General features: G+C 44.2%; 1 protein-coding gene across 1 annotated transcript in view; it reads left to right on the top strand.

The window, feature by feature from the left end:
- The first annotated feature begins 8,474 nt into the window (after positions 1–8,474).
- Positions 8,475–9,701, top strand: part of GRIN2B (glutamate ionotropic receptor NMDA type subunit 2B) — a 200,869-nt gene continuing 199,642 nt past the window's right edge. The window contains exon 1 of the mRNA XM_079304518.1: positions 8,475–9,198. The gene's annotated coding sequence lies outside the window, so the exon portion shown is untranslated. The remainder of the gene's footprint in view (positions 9,199–9,701) is intronic.

Here is a 9,701-nt window from a genome sequence, read left to right as displayed (position 1 = left end):
GCCTCTGTCCTTGGACTGGGAAAGTTGCCAGAGTGTGGCCAAAGCTCTAGGTGGACATTTTCTCAAGATGATGAGGGAAGAGGGACAGAACATGGTGTGCTTTTCTGAACTCAGTACTTAATAAAGAGTGAGGAAAAGGCTTGCCCTATGCACAGGAAGGGTTCACATTTTACATTCTCTCACTGCCAGGGCATAGAAACACAATCAACCCCTGAATCTTGGAAGTAACATGGCAGGTAGAGGACATACTTACAGACTTGCTGGAGGATTGAGGCTGGTCAGATGAAGATAGCCCTGACTCTGAGTTCATAATCACACTGAAGGTGAAAGAGAACCTATATTTGAGTAAGGCCTGGTCTTGGGGTCAGGTGTACAGCTAATGCATGGAAAAAACAAAAACTAACAAAAAAGATATCAGAGGATGAGACATTTTGTGGGTAGTGCATGCCATTAAAATGCTGAGGTTTGAGTTTGGGTCAGATCTAAAAGGAGAGCAAAAATGGGCTGCTGGGCTTCAAAGCTGTTGAGACAAATGCCTCCATTTCAATTTGATGGTAGATTAAAAGATGCTGCTGAAGTGTACTAGAGGTGTTTTGCTTATTGCCTCTTCCTAGATGTCTAAGTAAAGGAGAAAAGAAGGTGGCAGTTTTCTTTAGAATATAGAGTAATCTGACAGAAATCTTAATGTTTCTTCCAGCCAGAGGGCTGAATTATTGAGTCAGCTGGCTCACTTGGAAACAGCTCAAGCAAAAGAAATCTATCTCCATTTGCATAAAGTAATTTGCCAAAGGTAGGGCTTTTTTTTTTTCAGGAAGGTGTGGTAGTGGTGAGCAGCAGGATAACCTCAATTACTGTAGGTAGATATTCTCTCCAGGACTGTGAATATTCAGCCCTAGCACATGCTTTTCCATCTTCTGCATTAATGAGGCTACTAAATAAATGGGTAGAGGAGCAGGTAACCCTGATGCTGCTGGCTCTCAACTGACCATGGACAGCAATTTTCAGAGCTACTTTTAAGCTTGTTAACATCTCTCTCCTGTTTGCCCCTGGGCAAAGAGCTATCTTGGGGGACCACAGCTGCATGCTACCAGAGCTAATTTTTCAGTATAAAATGTGTCTAAAGAAAACACTTGTCTTAAATTAGATGGTCAATGCAAATGTACAATAAATGCTGTAGTGAGCACCTAACTCCAACCCAATGAGAACATTTCCAGCTCATGACCTCTTGGCTTGCTGGTAAAATCCTTTTTACTTCGGTTTCAAGGAAGGCTTTCAGGCCCATATTTTTGTGCTGCTCCTTTTTCAGAATCCTTGTCAGTACAAATAATATTTTCTTCTCTACCACTTCTTCCCCTGCACCCTCTTGGTGAGGAGAGGAGAAATTTCACCTTAAAGAGAAATGAGATGAGCAGAGGGAGACTTGGTGCTGTTATCAACCCTGAACTTTTCTGAACAGAAGTAGGGATGTCATGAAGTTGGGATGTCATGAAGTTAGGATGTCATGAACTAAGGGATTTTCAGAACTGTGCTGAGAGGGAGCCCAGCTGCTGACACTAACCAATACCTCCTCTTTACCACATTGACATTAAAGTGCATCCCTCTGCTGGATATACCCTCTCCATATGTATTTTTGTGTAATAAATGGTATCAAAAGTTCTGACAGAACTTGCAGGTGAAGGAGGGCATAGGAGGTGGGGGGACTTTGCTTTGCATCCATTGTTTCCCTGTGTTAAGGACTCGAAAGAATTAATGGAGAAAAGATAGGAACTGTGTGTTTGGGAGGAAAATAATAGTGATGGTTTGGTGACAGTGTTTTTTTTATGTCATAAGGTGTTTAAACAAAAAATACATTCTTTAGGAGAAAACCAAATATTGTGTACACTGCTGCTGTTAGATTTGGTCTCAGTGGTGACACGTGTATTTTTAAGAGTGAAGGATTTATTTCTTACCCACAGAAACTTAATGTTCCAAGTGAGTTTATAATAGCACTGATTAACTGGTAGCATTTAGTTTGAGTGAATTATCAGCTCTGATGTCTCTCTGTTCTTTTTTTTTTTGCTCCAGATACTTTTATCAGTCTTGGAGCTATTTAACTTTACTTATTCTTTTCATAGGAGGTGGTTCATGTTTTAGCAATGTGCCATTGAACAAGCACTAAGGATCTGAAGCTGCATAAGTGAGGTTGAGGTATTCTGGGTAGCATTAGGAAATCTGTGGAATAGCAAGTAAAAAGCTGGAAATGTCCCATTGTTTTGTCTAGAAGCCATTGAAATGGAGTAGGGCTTACCAGCCACTTCACTAGAATATAGGCCTTCTATGTAAGAAGAATAAATGTGCTTATTTATGATAGCCCAAATACTGTAGAACTTTGACCCAACTGTAACACACTGAGCACAGAAGTGGCATGTTATTAACGATTCTGTTATCTACAACAAAGCAAGTTAAAAGGTGAAAGCCAGGAAACTTAAGTGACTGAAACTTATTGCCCTCTGTATTTGTAGTGGGAAGTTTTCCTTTTAATACTGGGGGCTGGGAAGTTTTTTGGCATGTGACTAGTTGAGCTTTTGCCTTTATAAGGATATTGTGTTAAAGATGAGACCATCTAGGTAAAGTAGATCCCTGAGGGTGTTTGCAGCAGCTCTCAGTAGCATGAGCAGTAAACTAGATAATTGGTGTGTTGGTTCTCATCCAATAATAATTTATTTCCTGGGAGCAACTTCAAAGCTTAATCCTAGAATTAAATCCCCTATTCCTCCTTGGGATTTTAATTTAGTTTTGAATGCTCTGATGGATTGTCTGCTAGAACATTAAAGACAGCTTTCAGACATAAGGGTGATTTTTCTGGCTGCTATATGCCCTGTATGGAGAATAGGTGAATGCAGGTACTTTCCTGAAGAAACTCTTCTTCAACTTTTCATCATGATAAGCTGGCAAAAGCCACACTTTATCTTTCACTGAAAGCAGTTTTCAGTTTCCTTTAAACCATGAAGTCAATCCGCCTAATCCATTTTGCAGCTCTTCCAGTCAAGAGAGTCATCACTTGAATCTGGAGAGAACCAATAAGATTTTCATCAACCAGAAAGTTGATTTTAGAAAAAAAAACCCACCCAGATAATCTGTTTGTCTTGTTAGGGTTGGAACAGGATGGTGATGACTGCCGAGAGGGGGGTTGTGTTTTCCCATTCATTCAAGTGTGTCAGGAAACTGTATCTTGTTAAGACCAGTGAGATGGGACAAATCTCCAGCCACTGGAATGCTCTTTGCACTCCATAGGTGGAGAAGAAAGGCATCCTCCTCAGAGTGATGCAAGGCAGTGGGTGCTTCAGTCTTTCCTTTCTGCTTCTGAATGGCAGGGTAAAAGGGATGGTGTCTATGGCTAAGATTTGTGCCATGCTTTGATGAAATACAGTACAGCATTTGATGATAATTACTATTTATTATTAGATAAATGTGGTGCCTTTTGACAGATAGGATCTTCAGTCTGAGTGTGCTCTAGGTAGAAGAGCCATGTATCATCTTAGAAAAGTGACAGTGTCAGTTTGAAATCCTGTCTGTACTTCTGCAATTCAAAAATAACACATTTCCATTTGAAAGAACAAACTCCACAGTTTCTTAGTTTAATGTGCCTGTATTTCATACATAAATGACCATCCAGGAAAACCAATTTTGGTGAGCCTGACATTCCATACTCAAAAGAATAAAACAACTCTATAAAGACAAAGCTATTTCTCCTTTAATCTACTTCACATTGTTTTTGATTCTGCATGACAAAAAACCAGTCTACTAGCTGTTAGGATTTCTGGGGGCAGACTGACCATGGCAGAGACAGTAGGGGATGCTGCAATTATTGCAATGTAAGATGATGAGAGCACAGCTAAGTGTCCTGGTATGACAGCTGAGACAACGTGTGTAACACTTCAAAGCAACTGCAGCAGTGTTCACAGCTCCCTTCTGCTGGCTGCTGGCATGGTGAGTGTCCTCCAAGTAGCAAACAAAGTGATCAGTCTCCTTGTGCCCAGGTGTCCTTTCAAAAGGCTGATGAGATCTCCCCACCCAGTGGCTTCTGGCTCAATCTTGCTCTAGCATGTCTTCACCCTGAACTATGTGCAAAATAAAGGAAAGCAGGTTTCATGTTGAAATTTAGCTGAGTCCTTCAGCCAGGTGGTTGTGCCAACTGTCGGGTTTGTGTGCTTGTTTCTCCATTTGCTTTCCCTTTAATTAGCTGATACAATTTCTTCCATGATGTTCTTTATGCATCATGAGATGGCATCCTTGTTTGTGGATCTGTGTGGCCAATGTTATGGTGATCTTCCAAAACTGACACAGACCTGGTGTCTGAACACCAGGACATGGGCATGGACATATTCAGCCACTTTGTAATCAGGCTGGCTGAGTAGAGCAGGGCACAGAGTGGTGTATAAAATCAGCTGGAGTCTTGGTTACCATGCTCTGCAGCCCATGTGCAAACACCCAGAGGAATGCTACTATGAAAAACCTTTTTATGGTGTGAATTATCCAGAACAATTGATCCATTTCATTGATTATAAGAAATTGTTTTCTATAGACATGGCTTTTTTTTCTTTTAATGGAAGTGTGTCTGTGTTTAAACAGAGGGCCTATGAAGTGGCAGTCTTTTCCTTTGGCTGCAGACCCCATTTACCTAGAGCCCTGGAAACAGTCTCTGATTTTATGAAGTCAGCAGGGCATTTTCTAAGGGTCAAAGCTGCTGTAGGGCTTTTGGTCCCTGTCAGTGCTGGCAGAGGCTGTTCTGTTGTGACAGAATGGCTCTGCTGAATTGCACCCTCCCCAACATCATCACTGCCACATCCAGCCCTGGTTGCTTTTGATACCAGAACTTTCATTCACATTCTTTTATCTTAGGCAGGACAAAAAATAATATACCCTTAATTTATACTAAACAGGACCTGTTTAAAATAAATCCCTCAGTTTGTCTTACAAATAACATATAAGTGTTTTTGAATTGAAGAGATGTTTGAAAAACCATTTCCTATCAGAGATGCAGTTTGTTTCATTTTATGCAATTCATTCATTGTAGTCGATTGGAGAAAAAAAAAAAGCCTACCCCAGCTAGTGAGAGTAAACCAGATACAGTACTGTGCTGCTGGAGATTTTGCAACATTTGTTATTTGGAGCCGATCTCCACACACATTATTTACCATAAATGTTACATCTTAATATAAAAATAATTTTGGGGTTAGATGCTGTGCAAAATATTGAGAAGATAATTCTGAAGTAATTGGCATTTTTATGTGCCCTGATTTCAAACTTGTAATTGAACCTGATTTCCTTGGTCAAGGGGAATGCACCCATTTTGTCTGAAAAAAAAGCCTTGAATTGGACACTCAGGCCCCTAATCACTATAGGGAACTTAGCACATATGATTTATTTAAGAAGGAATTATAAATATACATATGTATTATGTTTATGTAAGATGTGCATAGACATCTATCAAGTAGAAAGGCAACTAGTCTCATCCTTAAAAGTAAACAAGGCTTTCATATACCATGTAACTTTGGAGTTGTGTAGTTTTATAAAGGAAAAGGGTTGATGAATTCCTTCATCTTAAGATCACAGAGAATTATAACCTTAAATATTGCTGACTTGCTTAAAATTATTGCAGCCCCTTGTCAGAAATTGTTCCTAGAGATACTTCTTAAGCCTCCATTTTGTGTTTCTAAGTAATATGCTGGATGAAAACCACTCCCTCTCTTTTTGTCAAGCTCCTTGTCAGCTTGTTTCATCCAGAAGAATGCAGGAGGACTTGCAGAGTCATAGTTTATCCCTTCTTGCCATACAGAAAGGAAAAAACATCCCTTGGCCAAATCATATCTGCTATTCCTGTATCACTATTATCAGTGAAAGGAATGGCAAAGTCAAATGACTAATCTCTTCAGCTATTAGCAGCTTCTGTATGTAAGTATCACTCTACAGTTCTTTCCTCCAACTGTTCTGAGATAATTTCAGATTACTTTAGGCTTTGGCTAATATGTCTTCCATTTTTATTGAAATTAGAATGAAAAATATCATAGTCACTTTTTAAAAGCATGTCTAAAAATGCTAGGAAAATCTTTCTAACAGGAGAACAGCCCTTACCATCACCCTCAGGAAGATCCAGGCTATCAAAATGAAAATATTGGTGTCTGCTTTTGTCTAAGAGCTCAAGCACAGATTGGTATTGCTTGTGGTCACTGCAGCTACATGAAAAATATCACTGTACACACACTACACCTGGAAACAGAAATTCATTCAATCTCCAGATGGCATATTGATGTATGCACACAGTGCTACAGCCACACTGCTGTTCAAAACCTTCCCTACAGACCAGCAAACTCTATTTGGACCATGTGGATCGATTCTCAGGTACAAACTGAGACAGGATCTGGGGCTGGAGAGTCCACAGCTGCTGTGGTTCTTTCAGAGGCCTTCTCCCTTAGAAACCTTGGCCATATGCATATTTTGCCCTGCAAATACATACCTGCAACAAAGGTCCAGCACTGAGTGCTTGTCTGCTCACTGGAACACAATTCTTTGGAATGTGGGATACAGCCCTTCTTGCCTGTCTTTTATGATCCTCATGATCCTCATTGGTGCTGGACATAGAGCATTTTAGGTAGGTCCAAGCAACTGTGTATTCCTTGGAGGGGCCTTTCAGTGAGAGGGATGCAAAGGCTGGACAATGCAGTCTGCATCAGCACTGAGGCAGAGCATGTGATGGTTGGCCTGGGGTCTGAGCTCCTGCAGGACAAGTGTATCTGGCAGGGAAGCATGGGGAGGGCTTTGCTCAGTGCTCGAATTTCTAGGGGGTCACCAAGGACCATCTGAGTTCTTCCAAATCTCCTACCAAGACTCAGACATTGGCAGGATTGCAACCCTAGAGTGACTACACTTCCACCTGGAAGGGGTGTGCTTTGTTCCCCACTCTGGATTTTCCTGTTGGAGGGCACGACTTGCCCAAGGGCTGTTCACCAGTGCTGAGAAGGGTAGGTGAGCACACTGCTCAGGCCACCCGTGGCACAGAGGGGACAGGAACAGACCTGTGACAACACAGTGGATCGCCCTGCTGCAGTGAGGCTGAGAGCACCACGGCAGCGAGGGTGCAGGCATCCATGGGCAGGGCAGGATGAGGATGACGACACGTGTTCCTTTCTGTTCAGGCTGATTTCACGTTTCTTAGCTTCCAAGGGGCTCTGAGAATAGCAATTAAAGCACCAGCCTTAATTGCAGAGTATCCAATTTGGATATTAGCGTTATCTCTGCTCTCACTGCTTTCTTTTCCTTCGGATCCAATTCTGCTGCCTGCCTGCTGGCTGGGCGCCTGTTCCTTTCTTCTCGTTATTACTATTTTATGGTTATTGTTATTATATTTTTTTAAAGCATCCCTTCTCTCGGTCGCTTCCAACCATGCGGCTCGCGGTCGGAGAGGGCGCAGGGAGCGCCGGGCGGTCCCCGCGGGGCTGCGGCTCGGCCCGGCCCGGTCCGGTCCCGGCTCGGTGGGAGGCACAGGTGCCGCCCGGCTACTGGCTCCCCCTCGCCCCCGCCCGAGGCCGGGACCTGCTTCCTCCGGCAGCGGGCAGGGCTGCTCTCCCCGCTGCCCGTACTGCCCTTCCTCCTCGTCTTCTCCCCCCGTTCCCTCCACTGCTCACTCGCACAGCTTCCCCGCCCCTCGATATTTCCCCCTCCCCACCATTTTCCGCGGGTATATTTAATTATTATTAATTATTAAGCTGCTTTATTAATTCACCTTCCCATGCTTCCCCACCTCCGGGAAGCATTCTCGGAGCTTTTATATAGCAGAGAATTTTTTTTTTAAATATATTTTTAGGGTGATGCTCTGAGCACTTCCCCCTCCCCGCCCCGCATCTCCCACCCGGGCAGTACCAGAGAATGAAGAAGTTGAGCATGTCTGAGGCGGATCAGGCTTGCAGGCAGAGAGGGGGGCAGTAGCTACTCAGAGCAGCCCGAGTGCTTGAAGCAGGATTTGCTGGTATGTATGTGGGTCTGGATTCTATGACAGCTCTAAGTGTGAACCTTTTACCGAGCGAGAAAGGAGGGGAAAAGAAACAAATATCTACGGCTTCATTAAATAAATGCCTGCATAGCTGTAAGCCCCGTCCGGCTGTGCTGGAGGAGGTGGCGGTGGGGATACTCGCAGCCATCCACCTACCCTCAGGAAAAAAAAAAAAAAAAAAAAAAAGAAGAAGCGCCCTGGCGAAGCCCGGAGAGGGTTGTGCTGCCGGGCTCAGGAGGCGGGGGGCGGCAGGTGAGGCGCCCTGAGCCCCCCGCCCCCGGGCGGTGCGTGTGCGTGCGCGCCCCGCGCCGAGCCGAGCCCGAGCGGCGGGCAGCGGAGCCGGCAGCACTGCAGAGGGGTGGGCACGGCCCTCGCCAGCCCTCGGGGGCTGGGCCCGGGGGTGGGCGAAATGCTGTGCGTGCATGGGGAGGGGGCCGCGGGGGGGAGTCGCTTTCTCTCCGCGATTCACATCGCGCCCGCTTTCCCGTCTCGTATGCATGCCTATCCCGGGAATGGTGTAGTCAGCCCGTATCTGAATTATTTATAGACTCGTGCCAGCTGTTTTTTTTTTTTAAATTTTTTTTTTTTTTAATTTCGCTTGTGTGCATTATTGGGAAATGCGTTTTGCCTTCCTTTCTTCTCAATATATTAATGTCTTTGTTGGGGAGCGTTTTCTATCCCCTTCAGAGCCTTCTAATACAAAATTGATGCTTATTTTTCCCTTCAGGAAGGGGACGCTTTGAGGATAATCATGCTTCACAGAAGAACGGCACCGACCTCCAGTTGCATTAAACACAACCTTCTCCACTAGGGCTCCAGGAAAAAAAAAGAGAGAGAGAATAATTATAAGAATAATCATTAAAAAGGCGAAAGGAATGCTTACTCTGGAACCTGCATTTGACGATCCTCACCACCCGCGCTGAATATCCTCTGAAGTGATTCTCTCCAGCTTTTGAATTTGCACCGCTTCAAGACGCAAGATTGCCACAAAGAAACCTCTATTTTTTTTTACAACCAAATAGGATTGTTTTTTAACTCATTCCCCCACGTTTGCCCCCGACCCTTATTCTTCTTACGTGGATATGCAAGCAAGAAGAGGAGACTGGACATTCCCAACATGCTCTCTCCCTTGATCTGTCCGTCTAGAGGTTCTGCTTCTACAAACCAAGGTAGGGAAATTCTTGTTTCTGTGGTTTTGCTTGCAGCTCATTTTGGTACATGGGTTTGCCCAGGGAAGACCACTCACGGTAGAACAAAAGGTTTAGAGATGCTGCTTTTAGAAGCAGATACAGGGGAAAAAAACCCCCAACATTCATCAGACATGTTGATTCCCATTTGGCTCATCAAATAGGACGTGAAGAGAAGGCGAAAGGGTTTGAGTTAGGTACCACGTTGTGAATTGGGGGAAAGTCCCTTGTGATTTTTTTTTTTTTTTTGGCGGGGGAGGTGGTGGGGTGGGCAGGTGGGGTCGGGGGAGACACGGGAGGAAGAACACGGCTTTGGAAAGGGGTGAAAACGAGAATAATTCTCATCCATCCACCCGCACACTGCCTCCTCCTTTTTCACTGGTCCAGCTGCTCCTTGCCACGCTCTGATGTGAAAGCAGAGCTCGCCAGCAGCAGCAGGACGTAGAAACCCGCTTGTTGCCGCGGAGGGTGGTGCATTACCGAGA

The sequence above is a fragment of the Erithacus rubecula genome (assembly GCF_903797595.1).
Source record: "Erithacus rubecula genome assembly, chromosome: 4".
Lineage (NCBI taxonomy): Eukaryota > Metazoa > Chordata > Aves > Passeriformes > Muscicapidae > Erithacus > Erithacus rubecula.
This window is presented reverse-complemented; position numbering and strand designations above follow the sequence as displayed.